Raw genomic sequence first — 17551 nt, 5'->3', positions numbered from 1 at the left:
GTGCCTCCCTGCTTGACGCTCAGCATTGGGGGGTTAAACCAGTGTTTTTAGACATTTTTTGAGCCACGGCACACTTTAACCTTGACACGCTGTCACTTTAACCCAATGCATCATGGTAATTGTAGTGCAAACAGCTGCCGAACGCAAACAGACTCGCGTCTCTGAGCTTCATTGTTTTGTTCTCTTGTTCCACGGTCTGACACCGGATTCTGTGGAAAGCTACACCGCTAAAGACGAGCTTTAGCTGGTATTTTTGATGGAACTGAGAGACTTTATGAGCAGAATCAGAACAAGGAAGTGAAGACTTTAACCACTTCTGATTGGTCAGACTGATGACCTATGATTAATGATTGGTGGAGACAATTAAAGGGGCGGGACTTTTCCTAATACAGCTGAAGCTACGGCTAAATCGCGGTACCATCATTCTTATCAAAATGTTTTTAATAGAATCAAATAAACACAAAGAAAAAAGTATTTTATGATCTTTCATATTCCTAACTACTAGTGTTTTATCAGGGCCTGTTTGGATGAACACAGATCTGATATCCTGGAGATGGAAAATGTTTTTAGATTAGTCAATGAGGGCAATTTCCCACAGCACACTAGTGTGCCGTTCCAACGGATTGTGACACAGAGAAAAACGTTCTTCAGCTTTTGATAGCACATGGCTGCTTTGGGGTCTGTCGAAATAACGCTGTATAGCATTTAGCCAATGGTTGGCCCAAAAAAAAAAGAAACAATAAAAGAAAGAAATGATGAAAGTTGAACACAAATCAAGTGAAAACAGAACAAACACAAAAAAAAAAGATATGTTTGTGAAAAATGTATCAAACCAGCGAGCTTCTGCCCTAAGGATTCCCCATTTATTTCAATGGAGGCAAAAATCCTGGAACATCTTGAAAAGTTCAAGGATTTGAAGGACCAAAAGTCATAGCTGGAAAAAGCTGAAAGAGCTGAACATTTGAATGGTTAAAATAGATTAAAAACATTGTAGGAGTAAAGCGCCAAAAAATGGAGGAAGATCCTAAAATAAAGAAAGAGAAACAGGAAAACAATGGGTTGAAGGCTTTATGGCATTCAACCCATGAAGGGTTTTAAGAGAAAACGCCCCGCTCGATCGGTCAGCACATTTGAACGATCGCGACCCTGAGATGCTAGTCTGACATGCGTCTGTCACACCGGCAGGAAGACAATGGGCCTGCGCTTCGACCTTGACTCCCTTCCTGTTGTCGAAGACAGTGGGGCCCCTCCCAGAGGAGGGGAGAGGAAAGCGGAGGCTTGACCCGCGGAGCCACACCTTCACCCGATTCCCCATTGAGCATCTCCAAACGCCGGCCTCCTTCCCTCAGATCTCCACTGGCCATTGTTTGGTTTGTTTGTTTTTTTGGGAGCTGTGAGGGTCTCTGGTGGCCGCCGGTGTTGCTGGCCCGCGGACCTTTGTGCCCGTTTTTTTCTTTCTTGACAGAAAGTGGAACAATTGAGGAAAACAGAATGCATCGTGGGAAGCTCTGAACTGCAGCAGCAAAACAAGAAAAACTGGGATTGTGAGGAAGTATCATCCACAATAATTACATAAATCACATTTTCAGCCAATTGAACTTTTAATGGAAGTTTTATCAAATAAAAGCATCTCAGATGTCTTAAATTTACCGCTTTATTTGTTGGCTGCTGCCTTTTGCTTGAATATTTATCGTTTAAATGGAATTTTCCAATCTATTCATGACTTAAAGGTGACTGCAAAGCGGCGCTTCAGGGCCTAAAAGACAAAAAAAACTTCATATATATATATATATTTTTTTGTATTATAAGGAGGTTTGCTTGCTTGTTCAAAAATCTCCCACTAAATAGCTATTTATATTTGGATTTTGAAATGTTTTCTCCTTTTACTGTGATTTTTCCTACTGTTTGTTCAGCTAATCAGTATTTAAACGTTTTTTATGTTAGAATTTGTAGCACAAATCTTCATCATTTTTGTAGTATTTTACCCCCATATTTTAAATTTTCAAACAGCATTTGTGCCGTCACTCATGTTAGTTAGTTTGTTCAACTACTTCATTTTTTTTTTTGCTTCATTATTCTGTTTTGACTCTATTTAGTCTCTTTAAGATTTGTTCATCAATTTTCCATAAGGCAGGTAAACAAAAATAATCAATAAAAGTTCATTTTAGGCCTTTTTACTTATTTTTTTTAATTTATTTGTGCAAAATATTGCCATAGAGTACAAATATAATATATATATTAATACTTTATACTACTTTTAGTTGGGTTTATTTAGAATTTTGGCTTTTTTTAAAAACTATTCCTCGTCATCATTTCCCGCTCTTTCTTTTATCTCACCACATTTTCATTTATTCTCTATTTTATGAGCATTTCTTTGTTCACTTTTAATCTTTTTTATCCCTTTCTTTATATTTGTTTTATCTCGTTGACACAGCAACAGCACTTTGGGTCTGTAAGGACTATTTAAATGCTTTACAAATAAAATAAATAACTTTCCTAAACTTTGTTTTTTGTTATTTTCACAGCTCATCACAGCTCTATTCCGATATTTAACAGACTTATAATTATTCATTTTGCCTTCATGATCAATTTCCAAAAAGTCAGCGGCTTAATGCATCATTACCAAATCCAAGTTCCTGATTGGTAAAAGTTTGACCAAGTTTAACTTGCAACATTCACGTTAATGGTGGCGCGTTTTGCACACAAACAAAAACGTGTGTAGGGACGTATGACGGCAAGAGTTTTGAACACTGAAGCCTGAAACGCGCGTTTGCATGGACTTTCATTAAAAGTGGTCGTTTGTACGCAGTTTAAAGGTCTTTTGTCAAGAAAAATTCACTTTTCTCTTTCCTCTTTCAATTGTATAATAATGTTAATTCGGCACTTCGAACCTTTTTCCGAACATCCGTCTAAAAACCTGCTCTTTGAGCACCAGCCCCTCCCAACCCAGGAAATCCAGCAGGTTCCCCACATTGTGACATCACAAAGTGAGAAACCGCCCCTTCCAGGAAGAGTCTGCGCCGCCAGCACCGCCCCCAGGCTAACAGACACACACACGTCGGCTAAAAGCTTTCCGTTTACACGTTTTCATGGGAAAAACGCTGCCGAGACCGGATCTAGGATAATGTCATGAAATGGGCGGAGCCTCAGAGATTGAGAGACAACTCAATCAGAAGTAAGACGTTACTTCTGGGTAGGAAAAGAAACTGCGAAAATAGCTAATATTCATAAAAAACATGTTCTTTAGTGTGCCAAAGGTCTCATGTTCTCATATATGTAGATAGTAATGGTATAGATTCTTTACTGTTACGTTACCACTACTGTATTTATTGTTTTCTGTCTTTAGCCACTTGTTCATTTAACTTTTAAAGTTCTTTACCATCTGTAGCTTTTTCACTGGGCTTTTTTTTATGATTTTCTGCAGTTCCTCTAAGCGTCAAACCTGCTTTTTTTCGTTCCGTCGTGCTGGCGGAGCTCCCGCCGTCCGAAAGCGTCATAAATCACCGCACTGGGAAGCATCTGCACCAGGGAAGTTTCACACGGATGTGACTCGGACCAGAACAGATGTCGTCTCTTATTTGAAGTCCCATCAGATCCGTGCAGAGTGAACCCCTTCCTCTCAACCGCCAGGAGAGCAGCCACAACAAAAGGCTCTCTTCCCGTTTATTCTTGCTTCAGATATGCTTTTTTACTTTATTTTATAAGACAATGGATGGGAAAAAATAGGATTGCCCTCGTGTTCTATGCGAGTCCAGCCTTTGCTGGGCTTTAATGGGAAATGTTTGATCACACATCTCTGGTGCACAAATACAAGAACAAGGCCCAGACTGAGGGGATAAGAGCTCTGAGAGACTCGCAGCTCTCATTTATGGATGTAAATGTTCACACATTTGTCCTGTAGACCATGACCTTTAATCCTGATTGGCACAGCAAGGGGGGGGGGGGGACACGGCGCCCAAACACCCTTTTAAAAAAACTTTTTTTATTTAATTTAATCATTCCAAGTGTGCTCCGAGCTGTCAACCTGAGAAAATAAATGCCGCTCTTATCTCACGACGCGACGCCAGATAAGCGCCCCCACCGGGACTGAATGGAGGAAGCTGTCAGCACCTTTCTTTTTTCATATGGAGACCAAATCCTGAGTTTTTTCCTCTCTTCAATCCATAATCCTGTTTTTTTTTGTATTCCCTGGAGAGTCATTTCCCTCCATACGTGTGACACGTAGGATGCCTCTTTCCTGCTCAGGCGCATTTTTTTAAGGGAGGAAAACGGGCCTTTAAGGCGTATTGACCCAGCTGTATCATCACAGCCCCCCCCTGCCTGTCTGTTGGAACACCTGTAGCTGCTGAGGGCAGGGGAACCCGGTTTATACTAAAAAAAAATAACCTCAGATTCTGCAGAAGAAGCTTGTCATCACACCAGGAACTCCTCCTGCCTGCAGACGCTTTTGGAGCCCGTTCTGTCAGGAATCAGACCTGGCTTGAATGAGGCGGCCCCCCCTGGAAATTACTATTCTAGTTTAGACATCTGTTAAAAGAACAAAGAGAAGGGGAAATAAAAACATAATAATACTTTATAAAAAAAAGGCCCAGTTTCCATGGAGCAACACTGCCCCCTGCAGGTTCAAGGAAGCACCCAATCAAGTCCGATCAGGTCAAATAACTGGAGGCTTTTATTTTGGTAATTCGAACCTACAGCAGTTCTGGACTTACAGACTAGGATGTTTAGCACAAATTAACCCCCTACACCAGGGGTCGGCAACCTTTTTTACTCAAAGAGCCATTTGGGACCGCCCCTAATAAAAAAGAAAGCTCCTGGAGCCACAACCCGTTTTGACATCATTATATATATTATGCATGTATGTATTATTCAAAGGTGCTCATTACATCGATCGCGATCTACCGGTCGATCTTCAATGACATGAGTGTAGATCGCGGGCCAGAAAAGATTAAAAAAAAAAGTACTTCTTTAAAATCCACCAGCCAATCAAAATCCTCACTGAGTAGTAATGGACTTGATTGACATGGAGATTGGCCAATCGGAGATCGTCTGAAGCATGCACCGCTGCAAATGCACATTATGTTGTTTAAAGGATGATACCGCGGCCGCGTTGGGAGGAGTTACTGGTTCTGGTCTGATCGCCGCATGGAGCGATGTGTTTATCAATGCATGGTAGACACTGAGAATGTAGAGAGATCAGGTTTATTATTTTGAAGAGTTCTACTTGGTAATCATGTTTCCATGTTTGAGTTCATAAAATCATCCCAGGGAAAGTCTCTGATTCAACACCTGCAGTGAAAGCTGCGTCTGAATCTGACGCCCGTGTTTGCATCTCTCTGACAGAGTTTGAAGCCAAAGCCCCTCCTCCGCCTCTCTACCTGCTTTTCCTCTCTACCTGTTCACCTGTTCATATCCTCTGCAGCTGAGAGTGGTTTCCCCCGCGCTCCTCAGTGTGTCCTACACAGAGAGCGCTAAATACGGTAGTCGGGTCGCTCCAGCGCCGCACAAGGACGAAAGAGCCGGACGCAGGTTATAGCGGGGATAGAGCGGGTTAAGCAAATGAATGAAAGAAGGTGCTCCGCTGAAGAAATATTCAATATTGCACACCTTTTATGATTAGTCAGAACTATCTTTTATTTAGAAAAATCTTTTATTTTATCAGTCCAGTATGAAAAAAAACATCAACAAAAGCTGTGTTAGGCGGTATTTGGCTGGGTCTGGCGGTTTTCAGATGACTTTTCGGCTGGAAACCTGTGACTCTATCTGGCAACGCTGGCGCGAACTCTCAGTCTGTCATCAGTCTCTGCCCCGCGGTGCCTCAAGTTCCCGGCAGAAGATCGGAGTGTTTATTGAAGCCGCCCCGCGTGCCTCTACTAAGACGAGCTCATTACGAAGCTGTTTTTTTACGTGCCTCGTGCTTCGTGCGGAGCTAGCAGCGCCTTTGAAATGCCATGAAAAACGAAACAACTAAAATAAAATTTAATTATTATAAAATACTCATTATTTTCCAAAGTCACAAGGAGCCACAACAGATGGATGAAAGAGCCACATGTGGCTCCGGAGCCATGGGTTGCCGACCCCTGCCCTACACACACCTAATACCCGGTTCAAAGGAGCTTTGGTCACAGTGATGACATCACAGTGGGAGAAACCAACAACAACAAAAAGACTAGAAAAGAAAGCTGTGTCGGAGTCACGTCACCAATTTCACGAAGTTAAAATCTAGTTGATATGAGCGATTATTTATGAGTCCACTGAAGATAAAAATGTTGACGGTTTATCAAAAAATACATTTAAATACATTATTTAGGCCAAAATTTTTCCGACGCAATGCATTGTGGTCTATATTTGCCAAAGTAGTGAGCATCGATGCACACAGGAGAATTCTGGGAAATTTGTAGGGCACTGGATTCATGAATTGTAGATTCGGACAGCAGTGAGTAGGGAAGGAATTCGGACACAACCAAAGAGTTCTCATGGAGAAAGGTATTTTAAAAATTCACACATGTCGGGAATATCAAATCAAATCAAATCAAATCAAACTTTATTTATCATATAAAAGTAGAACACAAAATGTTTTACATTAAAACAAAACAAAATAAATAATATAAAAGCAAGCGTGAAAATTAAAATAAACAAGCACAAAAATAAAACATTTAAAAATAGGGCCCCCCTCCCCGTACCTACACAACCCCCCCCCCCACTTCTTTCACACCTCCCACCCCCCTAACTGATGGGGAAACACAATGAGAGATAGACTGAGCCCAAAAACAAGATGTTGGTAATAATTGGCACCTCCCTCTCTGTGGACGGCGGCATATCCAGCCAAATGCAGCATCACAGGGGAGGACCGCTCCACCACAGCTGAGCAGTGGTGTTTTATATGTGGGATAAAAGTTAGCTTAGAGTCGAAAATAACGCCCAAGTTTAAGACTGTTTCTTGATGGCTTAATGAAAGTTCCTTTAGCTTCAGAAACGGTTTCTCTCTTTTAGCTTCAGGTCCGATAACTAAAATTTCATTTTTTTCCTGGAATATCCAAAGGAAGTTTTAGAAGTATTATGGGATGGGCAAGGGACCTACGGCTTTTCACATGTTCACATAATATGGACAAAAAAGGTTTTGTTTGAGCAATATTTCACACAGTTCAACCACAGCTGAAGTTTCATTGATCTTTGACCTCAGGAAGAGGTCACCATCTTCAATTTAAAAAAAAAAGAAAGAAACAATCCCCTTCAAATGTAAACTCCTCCTAGGGATTTCGATCGACCATAACCTAGAAACCTGACAAGAACACTGCAGCTTTGCCAAATTATCTGAAAGATTTTTAAATCAAAGGAAGAAATTTAGTTCATATTCAAGCGGTAGAAAGCACATGTGCAGGTTTTTGTCCTGTAAACACTTTCTACACAGAAAAGTGAACACGTGAAAGAGAAAAAAGACAGTACAGACCAAAAGTTTGGACACACCTGCCCATTCATTTGAATGGGAAGGTGTGTCCGAACTCCCATTCATTTGAATGGGACGGTGTGTAAAAACTCCCATTCATTTGAATGGGACGGTGTGTCCAAACTCCCATTCATTTGAATGGGACGGTGTGTCCAAACTCCCATTCATTTGAATGGGAAGGTGTTTCCAAACTCCCATTCATTTGAATAGGAAGGTGTCTCCAAACTTTTGGTCTGTACTGTAGTTTATCAAACATGGAAGATTTAAGAATTGAATTAATCAAATTCAGTGATGAAACAATAAAAACCTCTTGTTTTGCATTAACTTTTTTTATTGAACCTTTTTTACACAGGAAATGTCACACTGAGATAAGAACCTCTTTTTCAAGGGAGTCCTTGATATGTTGATGAAATCTAGTTGTACTCACTGTATCCCATTGAATCTGAGGTGTGCTTTACCATCTCAAACTTGAAAAAAAATAAGATTTGCTGACGCTCAGAACATACATTTTATAAGGTATGGACACCATTTTTAACCTTTTTTAAACAACCATCCACAAATGTGACAGAGTGACGTTATAAATATATAAAACACTATAATTATTTTCAATGTTTTCCTCATCGAGACTAGAAGAGATAACCACATTCCATCATGTTTTGTATATTTACTCATAAATTGGTTTCAGAGCTCTAAAGTACATTCGGTCAGATTCAGAGGACTTAATACAAATTTAAAACTTTAGCTAGACGACTATTTGTTTAGGTTGTAGTGTTTTCTTGGGTTTATTGTTAAAGCAACATGTTTCTGGTCGTTGCTTACGAGATCATTCCAAAAAATGCACACGTCTGGGAAGGATGGGAGACCCATAGAGCCCTCTATGTAACAATAAACAACAATAAAAAGTAATTGTTCCCTCAGATTATTCATTCTTGGCCAGTATTGTGTTGTTTGTGCGCACAAATGACCATTTCATGGCCACAGATTGGCATTTTATTTGCATTTTGTGGGAAAACTATTGCATTTTAGTATCATCAATGCTTTCTGCTAATTGGTGGCCACAAAATACTAAATATTTTTGCACAGTTTTGTAAATATAAACCCCCTTACATAGTCTATTAGTGTCATCTTTATTTTGTCCACTAGGTGGTGCAATCTAGTCATAACTAAAGAAGAAAATATGATGAATTTGAATCACTTTTGCCAAAATGAGACATCACAGCCATAGACTTTCTTTTGATCTCTGCATGCGAACAGTTTAACTTCCCGTTTGTGTTTACTTGTTTGTTTGTTTTTTTGACATTTTAAATAAAGTTTGTTGCATCGTTGCTATAAAATAGTTGTTTTTGTGTATACAGACATTTGTGCATTCATGTGTGCGTTCTGTTTCTGAAGGTTGTGCCTGCAGCTCAGAGGTCGCGGCGTCTGCATGTGGCCGCTGGCACCTCCTCTCTCCCCTCTCCTCCACGAGTACGCCTCCGTTTGTACATCACTTAGCAAATACGTCACCATGGTTACGGTAATGTAATAACTTCTGAGCTTGAGTCAGGCTTTGACTGCCTCACTGGAATCAGCAAGACTAGAATACTTGAGTTCCTGTTGGAATTGATCTGATCGTTTGAGACCGGAAGTAAATAAAATAAAGTTTTTTCATATATTTTCAGATGAATTACAAATTGTTTAGTGGTAGAAAAAACTCAGTTGTTTCCAAAATGTATCAGAATAAAATGAAATTAACTTTCAAAGTTCTGCATTATTACCCTTCTACTTCTCTTTGTTTCCAAACCCTGATGGATTCGGCTTTTCTTTCTGCCGAGTGAAGACAAACAAGCCGTGGGTTATTTTGTGAAAATAGAAAGAGAGGTTCAATGGAAGAGAGAAAAGAAGGGAAAGAGAGAGAAATAAAACAAAAAATATATAATTCTAAAAAACAGCTTAAATCTGGATAAAAATTCTGAGTTAAAAGTAGTTAAAAGTTCCTATTTGACAAATAAAAACATGTTTTAAGGTTAACTTTTCCCAAAAAAAAAATTGTTCACTAATTTGATCAAAAAGATCATTAAAATGTTGAGGGAAAAAGTCCATCAATTTGAAAAAATTTACATTTTCCGGATTTCATTTGGATTCTAATTTTTAAAATGGGGGATTCTATAAAATGAGGGAATAATACAAATATTTTAGAAAATAAATGGATCAAAGCAAATTGAAGTTCTTGTAAAATAAAGCTCAAATTCTTTAGATAAAGTTTCAATTTGACATCAAAACGTTTTTAGATTTTAGACCAAAATATTCTGAAAAAAGTAATTATGGGACACAAAAAAGGTCAAAGTGATTTAACAAAAAGAAAAAACTCATTTTTTCCTTTTTCACTCGTCATAAAGTGGCAACCTTGAAACCAAATCCATATTCCGTGTACCGTACTTTTAAGACTGAACCACAATAAGGGGTCAGATGAGAGCAACTGATCTGTTCTCACACTTGATCCGTCCAGCCGTCAGGAGCCTGAAGAAAAAGGTCAGAGGTTAACATGCCATGCTGTCGGTCACATGATCACATCCCCACAACAAGCCCCTCCTGGTTCACATAAATCTGTGGGGGGGCTACATTTGTGGTGCAGAAGACCTCGTTAGCTGCTGCGTTGGCTGCCTCCCACTGCAACCTTGATGAAGACAATAGCCAGGTTGTCATGGCGATATGCCATTTTCTCCTGACATTTTCAAGATCTCTGTCAGTGGCTGCCCAGCCCCAGGAGTGCCACTTTTCTCAGATGTAGGGTTAAATCCCGCTGATGTCACACCTCCCCAGATCCTTACAGACATCAAGTCAGAGGATTTCCTCCAGGCGGGGAAGGTTGTTGATAAATGCTGATAAATGCAAATGTGCTGAACGTCATGTTTCAGATATTCTCCCGTCTATACAGAACAAAACCAATAAATCTTTGTTTTTCAAAATCACAAAAAAATGGTCAACAGGTGCATTGACAGGGGCAGTACTGGGTTTTCTAAGGCCCTGGGTGAAAAGGGGGCTGCTTGAGCCATTGTGTAAGTTCCCCCCAAAAGAAAATGCTTTTAATCTTTATTTTTTTTTTATTAAATTTTTTTTTAATTTTAACAGGTACACTGAAAGGGGCGGTACTGGGTCTTTTTTGGGGGGGCCCTGGGTGAAAAGGGAGCTGGTTGAACCAAATTCTTTTGACTCATTTTTAGTTCTATAAGATTGTCCTTTTGAAAAACAGAAGTATAAAAAACAATAAAGGCTGTAGATAAAAATAATAATAATAATAATAGCAATGCAAAAATACTTGCTAAGAAAATTTGAAAATTTCAGAGAAATAAACTTCAATATAATCAATGTAAAATATATATTACAAAAGAAAGATAAAAACTTTAGCTTTTCAGAGGATTAAATGCTAACAATTATGAATATAAATAAAAAAAATGAAATTTTTGAGGCATAGATAATTTATCATTTAAAAGAAAAACAAAAACCAAAAATGTACAGTAAATACATACATTAGTTTTTATGTGTTTTCTTTCAAAATTATAACATTCTATAAGTTTAATTTATTTGCAGATGATGCTATTTTTTTGTTGAATTTGTTTAGAATCAAATGATCAAATCTGAAAAACAGTTTGATAAGAATTTATTTACAAAAATAGGGTTGTTGTTTTTTGTGCAATAGATGTTTTAATCGTGTTTAATAGGTCTGTAATAAAAATAAAAATAAAACTGGCTTCGAACATGTCAAAACACCTTCTGTATGACAAGATCTTCCCTCTCTATTTTATAAAGATGTTTTCTTTATTCAATTCAATTCGAATTTATTTATATAGCCCAATATTACTACAGTTGTCGTCTCAATGGGCTTCATACCGATAATTGTATAATAAACATGAGATCATAAAGAACATGAAGTCATAGAATTCAATAGGTAATGGCTGAACTGAACTAAACAGACTAAACTAAACTGTGCCTCCCTTAGACCCTCCTTGTCGGTAAGGAAAAACTTAAAAAAAAAAAAAAAGATTCCCGAAATAAAGAAGAAACCTCAGGGGTGTCCACATGTAGAAGGGATCCTCCCCCAGGACAGACAGGCGATGTACCAGAACACCCAGAGAGAATTAGCTTATCTAACTCTACAACTACATGTTCAGCAGATGGGCTTCATCCAGATGGAGTTGGGGGACGGCTGGGAGCGTGAGACGGGGTCCACGGCCAAGGACAGGAGCAGATCTTCATAAAGTTGGACATTTTTCTGCCTCCGCATGCCAGTCATATTTTTCTGCCATAAACTAGTGAAATCCATTTAAAACAGATTTTTTTAAAGCATCGAGCTGCATCAGAAATGCCAAAAAAAAACTTTTTTTTTTTTTGCAAAAATCTTGGGGTGATGGCGTTCTCCTCCTCCTTCTTGCCTGAAACGAGTCCTGGAGGACAGGAGTGGAGCCACATGAACAAACAGCTGCAGCAGATGACTTATGGCGACGCAGGACTGGCCTTCCTCCCCGGCGGTCTGCCTCATAATGGCTCCTCTCAGCTTTTCCCAGCAGCTCTGGGTGGATTTTAGCTTAACGATGACCTTCAGTCTGTCCTCGCTCAGGTATTTCGATTAGTGAAAATGCCCAGGTGACCCCCCCCCACCGTCAGATGTAAGCTTCTTCCGTTACACCTGCGCTACATTAAGCATTTGGGTTAAAAGCTTTCATAATCGGGGCCTGTTCTCGTTTCCAAGATCAATACCGACCTTGACAGGAGAGCTTTGCCCACTCTGTGCTCGTGCGCGTGCACGTGTCAGCAGAGAGACCCTCTGTGTGTCTGTTTACTGTTTCGTGCGTGGGGGGGGGGACACACACACACACGCTGCGTTCTCTTCATCACCCGCCGCCCGGAGAGAGTCCTGCAGATACTGCGGCTGTTTTTCCTGCCCGACGCCTCCTCACTTGATCCCCAGGTCCACTCCACTGACTGCTGCCGCAACGAACGCACCGGCACAGCCCATTAATGAGCGCGCACGCGCATCCGCTTTGCAGGAAATGTGCACTTTCAGCGTGCAGTGTAATATTCACAGAGTGGGATGAGCTTCAGTAACAGCTTGTCTTTTAAACAGATGTACATCCTTCATGCTAACAATCCTCCTCCTTCCAAACAATCCAAATGATTTAAAAAAAAAACAGTCGACATTTTGATGGATATATCTGTGTTTGAGCAGCTTCTTTTATGCCTGCACAGTGTTTACTTGTGCTCGGTGGTGAGTGGGCGTTCAGGGACTTTCAGAAAAGTCTGCCGGCTCCAGCGTTTTTACAAATGCCTCCTCTTTGCCAAGAGGGGAATCAATATGCCAGGCCTTAGGGGTACCAGCTTGACCTATGCCTGCAGTTTTTCATAATCACCTGCATCTGGAAAAGCAGTTCTCTCCGTACCATTAACTGTTTTTATGGAGAATTATGACATTTTTAATGAAATCCCAAAAAACATGTTTTGCCTCAAATTAATATTTTTTCTATATTGACTTCCAGATTGAAGGTCATCTAAAAAAGGAACGACCGGCTGCAGTTCACCAAGTAACCACTGGGGGCTTCTTACCACAAGTAAAATGTTTACGTACAGGTAAAATGTTCTTTGTTTTCGGCAGAAATCTATAGGTTCCAAAATGATCCAGCAGAAAAATAACTTCAAATCAAGCAAATTTGGGTTTTTTGTTTTGGTCATTTTCATATGCCATGCCGCCTTTTTTGAAGTTAATTAAAGCTTCTTCTTTCGACACAACTTCCCACTTTGTAAAAGAAAAATAAACCAACAAGTTCTCGGTTTGTGTGTATCTGGAGTTTAAAAAAAATAGTATTTCATTGTTAAAATGTTTGTGAATCAGGAGCAGATGATGTTTAAAAAAGATTGCATTTGTGACGTCGACAACACGCTGGGCGGGGCCACAGGCTCCCTGCTCCACCCCTTATCTGATTCATCCAGTTATAGACAAATAGATCCATGAGCGTCTGGATCAGAACTGTACGACTGGATAGTGCCGATGTAGCTCGCCATTTTTGTTGCACCACTAATGTTAGCTTGGGGTTGTGAGGGGGCTGTAAGCTAGCAAGGGGGCCTGTAAGCAAATTGCTCTTAGCCAAGCATGTAGCAATATGTGTAATTTCCACATAAGCTGGACAAACTTTGTGGTCATGTGACTTGCTGATTGGTGTGGGGTTCAATCAAAGACAATTTCAAAAACAAACAATTATTGTCATTTGGTCAGAGCTGCATCAAAGCTTTGCGAAAAAAATGGTGAAACATCAACATGTTGGTCAGTCGTTGGAGAAACACGACTGCCATGTTATGGTGTTATGGTGCACTGTTGCTACCTGATCCTAGCGCATGACGGCCACCTATAGTGTCAATAGGCTAAAATGTCAAAGCGCTGCATATCTTGCTCTAGACTTCTTCTTCTGCTGCTCTATTCCGATACATAATATAAACAAAATTATAAAATTGTCCTCCATGATCAGTTTTAAAACGTGTGTGTGCCGTGGGAAATTGCCCTTATTAACTAATCTAAAAACATTTCCCATCTCCAGGATATCAGCTCTGTTTTCATCCAAACAGGCCCTGATAAAACACTAGTAGTTAGGAATATAAAAGATGATAAAATACTTTTTTCTTTGTGTTTATTTGATTCTATTAAAGACATTTTGTTAAGAATGACGGTACCGCGATTTAGCCGTAGCGTCAGCTGTTTTCTGAAAAGTCCCGCCCCTTTAACTGTCTCCACCAATCATTTTTGGAGGCTTAATCATACGTCATCAGTCTGACCAATCAGAAGTGGTTAAAGTCTTCACTTCCTTGTTCTGATTCTGCTCAAAAAGTCTCTCAACGCCAAAGCTCGTCTTTAGCGGTGTAGCTTTCCACAGAATCCGGTGTCAGACCGTGAAACAAGTGAACAAAACAATGAAGCTCAGAGACGTTCGGCGGCTGTTTGCACTACATTTCCCATGATGCATTGAGTGAAAGTGACAGCGTCTCAGCGCACAATGCTTGTTAAATGTCTTGAAACCACAATGAAAACACATCAAACAGTTTTTAAATCTTCTAACTACTTTTATTACATCTTTTAGAAAAAACAGCTGCAACTTCCAGCTTTTTCTGCCAAAATTATCACAAAAATGCACGTGAGATTGTAGAGGGACTGTAGATCAATACAGACTATGAGTTTCTCCTTTTTTTTTATTTTTGGATGCTGGTGTGCCGCAGGATTTTTGTCAAAAAAAAAAAAAAAATTTCTTTTGCTTTAAAAAATCTTTTTTTTTTCAAATTTCCTTTTGTGCTTTTGCAACCCAAATGTTTTCGCCTGTGTTGTGTCTCACCTCGCTTTTTCCCTATCTTTGATTTTGCTCTCATAAGTTTCACAAAAAGCACAGATGAGATACAATGCAGGCGAAAACATTTTTCCTTTGGGAAAGAAAAAAGAAAATTAGAAAAAAAAGTTTTTGAAAGCAAAAAAAAAAAATTGAAAGCAAAGGAAAAGTATTTAAAAGCAAATATGTATTATTTTTATTTGCAATTAAGAAAGTTTTTTTTGCAATGTGTTGGCATAAGTATCATTTCATAGGCGACGCGTAAGCATGAGAGCTTTCAACACAGAAGCCTGAAACGCACATATTTTTGATTTTGATTTGAAATTGTTTATTTCAAGCAATTAAGTAGAAATAATACACAACAGCAATATAAACATCAGTCATACATTCATACAGTAACTAATCAAACTTAGGATAATTAGACATATTTATAAATATTGCTTGAAAGGGAGTGGAAGGAAGCGAACTTATATAATCCCACCCCGTTATACTGTAACCATTTTATTACAGGATTTATCAATATCCGGTTCCTAGGTTTTATCAGACAGAATTAAAAATCATAAGATATTGATAAAGCACATGACAAAAATGAATTACTTAAGTACTACGTCAAAAATAACTATTTTAGAAATCAACATGGCAAATGCAGATATATATGCAGATTATGTTACTTATAAAAGCCATTCATATGAATAAAACATAATACTATATCAGTAAAGTAGACACAACAATGTTTCAGGAATTTTCATTGCAAAATTTCATCAAGTATCAAAAGTTAAAAACGTGCAAAATTATGCTACATTAGGAAAGATTTTTGAATCAATTTATCAATTTTTGGAGCAAGTGAAGTAATATCATTAAAATTCAATCAATTTAACAATTTTCAATAAGTGATTAATCATTTGTTTTACTTTTTTTAAATATTTTTTTGTATTTTTATTTATTTTTATAATAAAGTCAGGCTGTAGGGTAAAATAAACTCACGTTTGCATTGAAGTTGTTGCTTGACGCGCGTTGCCGACGCCGGTGTGAACGTAGCTCAACAAACTGCCTTTAAATAGGCCACACCAGGGGTCACATGACCACACACTGTGTCCACAGCTTTGAACTCTTCTGACTTATATCTTTGCTGTGACTCGGCGTGGTCGCCAAATATCACGCATGTGTCATCTATTAATATGTAAGAGGCCTTCAAGCATCGGCGTTGACGCTAAATCCAACTGCATTCCATCTGCGTGGGCCTTGGCAGAGCGGGCGGCCATGGCTGTGCTCATTGTCCGCGCGCTCAATAGGCAGCACATGGCATGGGCAGCAGTCAGTGGGGCTAAATTTGTGCCTCTCTGCTCATTCCGGGGATATTTGTGACTTGGTCCTTGTTGACTTGCTGCCCTCCTTGCTGACAACGGGTCTCTGTGCGTCACACGCCGCCACGACCAGCCAGCTGTGTGCTCGTCTGCAAAGCGAGAGAGGATGCACAGACCTTAAATCTAGAAAATGTAAGCTATTATTCCTAATTTTCAATGATTCTTCTTCAATTTGGATGAGCTTAAAAGTGCTAAAATAAACTATAATGAAGTTTTAAAACTCCATGTGTTTCATCTTTGATATTTTTTTCATATTTATATTTAATTACGTGGTTTAGAGGTTACTTTGACAGAAAGACTAAATCAAAGACCGCATCTTTCACTCCAGGGAGATTCACTGTTGTTTCCTTGGTAACACAGGCAGCCCCGTGGCCCCATCCCTGCCGCTGCATTTTTTTTCTGGACCGTACCACATCAACAATAGGGGGGATTTCACACTTTAAACTAACGCGAGAGCATTTAGGTGCTTACATTTTCAGCAACAAACGTTAGTTTATGGTGTTAGTACAGTTATCTTTTTAGATAATGCTTTAAAAAGGCTGAATTTATATTTATAACGGTGTAAATATTGTTGATAACTCGGTCTCCACCCCTCTTTTTATTCCTCAAGTGGCGCACAACCAACATTCCCCCGAACTGTCAAAATCGCTTGTTGCTTCCTCTCCTAGCCTTAAAAGTAGTTAGCGAGCTAGCCGATTGTAGAGCTCCTCTCAAACGAAATATATCGATAAAGTTTGCCGCAATAAAGACTTGTATTTATACATATGTATATCTATTTTTTAAAAAGCTGAAAGCGCCGCGCATGTTCCGGGCGAACGGAGTCCTGCTGCACGCGAACGGGCGCTGCGCTGTCGGGAAGGCGGCTGGAGTGCAGCTGGATGTGACAGGGTCGTCATCAGGTAAGCTGCAGGTAGCTAGCCTAGCAAGGTAAAAGCGCCTCTTTTTTTGGAATTTGACTCCCATTAATCTGCTTATTATACCCTTAATACAAAATGTAATAACTTTATTAACCAGAAAGAGGATACATTTTTCCTGAAAAGGCTGCTCCAGAGTCCAAATCGTGATTCGTGATTGGCTGCTTGGCTATGCTAGCCCCCAACAACTGTCCACCCAAGTCCAGCAGCCTATTAAAACCACTTAACACTAAAATTAGTGCTATTTTCCCTTTTGAAAATTTGTTAATATCTATTCACCTATAATTCTATATTTCATAAACATATTACAAAACAATATGACACCTTTTTCTTAGGGTTTTACAAAGTTTTCTTACTTGAAAATGACGTTTTTGTTTGAAAAATGCTATTTATCTGTTTGCCTGTCTGTCTGCCGGCCTGCCTGGCTATGTATGTACTTCTGGCAAATTTTCCTACGATGCCAGACATATACAAAGAAAAGTA

At 39.3% G+C, this 17551-nt stretch overlaps 1 protein-coding gene across 17 annotated transcripts in view; it reads left to right on the top strand.

Annotated features, from left to right (window-relative positions):
* The first annotated feature begins 16619 nt into the window (after positions 1 to 16619).
* Positions 16620 to 17551, top strand: part of LOC101165037 (muscleblind-like protein 2a) — a 54604-nt gene continuing 53672 nt past the window's right edge. For all 17 annotated transcript variants that reach the window (XM_078931457.1, XM_078931418.1, XM_078931473.1 and 14 more), the window contains exon 1: positions 16620 to 17053. The gene's annotated coding sequence lies outside the window, so the exon portion shown is untranslated. The remainder of the gene's footprint in view (positions 17054 to 17551) is intronic.

Source organism: Oryzias latipes, chromosome 2, assembly GCF_053564925.1.
Source record: "Oryzias latipes strain Hd-rR chromosome 2, Olatipes_Hd-rR_3.1".
Classification (NCBI taxonomy): Eukaryota; Metazoa; Chordata; class Actinopteri; order Beloniformes; family Adrianichthyidae; genus Oryzias; species Oryzias latipes.
The sequence above is the reverse complement of the archived record's forward strand: the minus strand, read 5'-3'. Positions and strand labels throughout refer to the sequence as shown.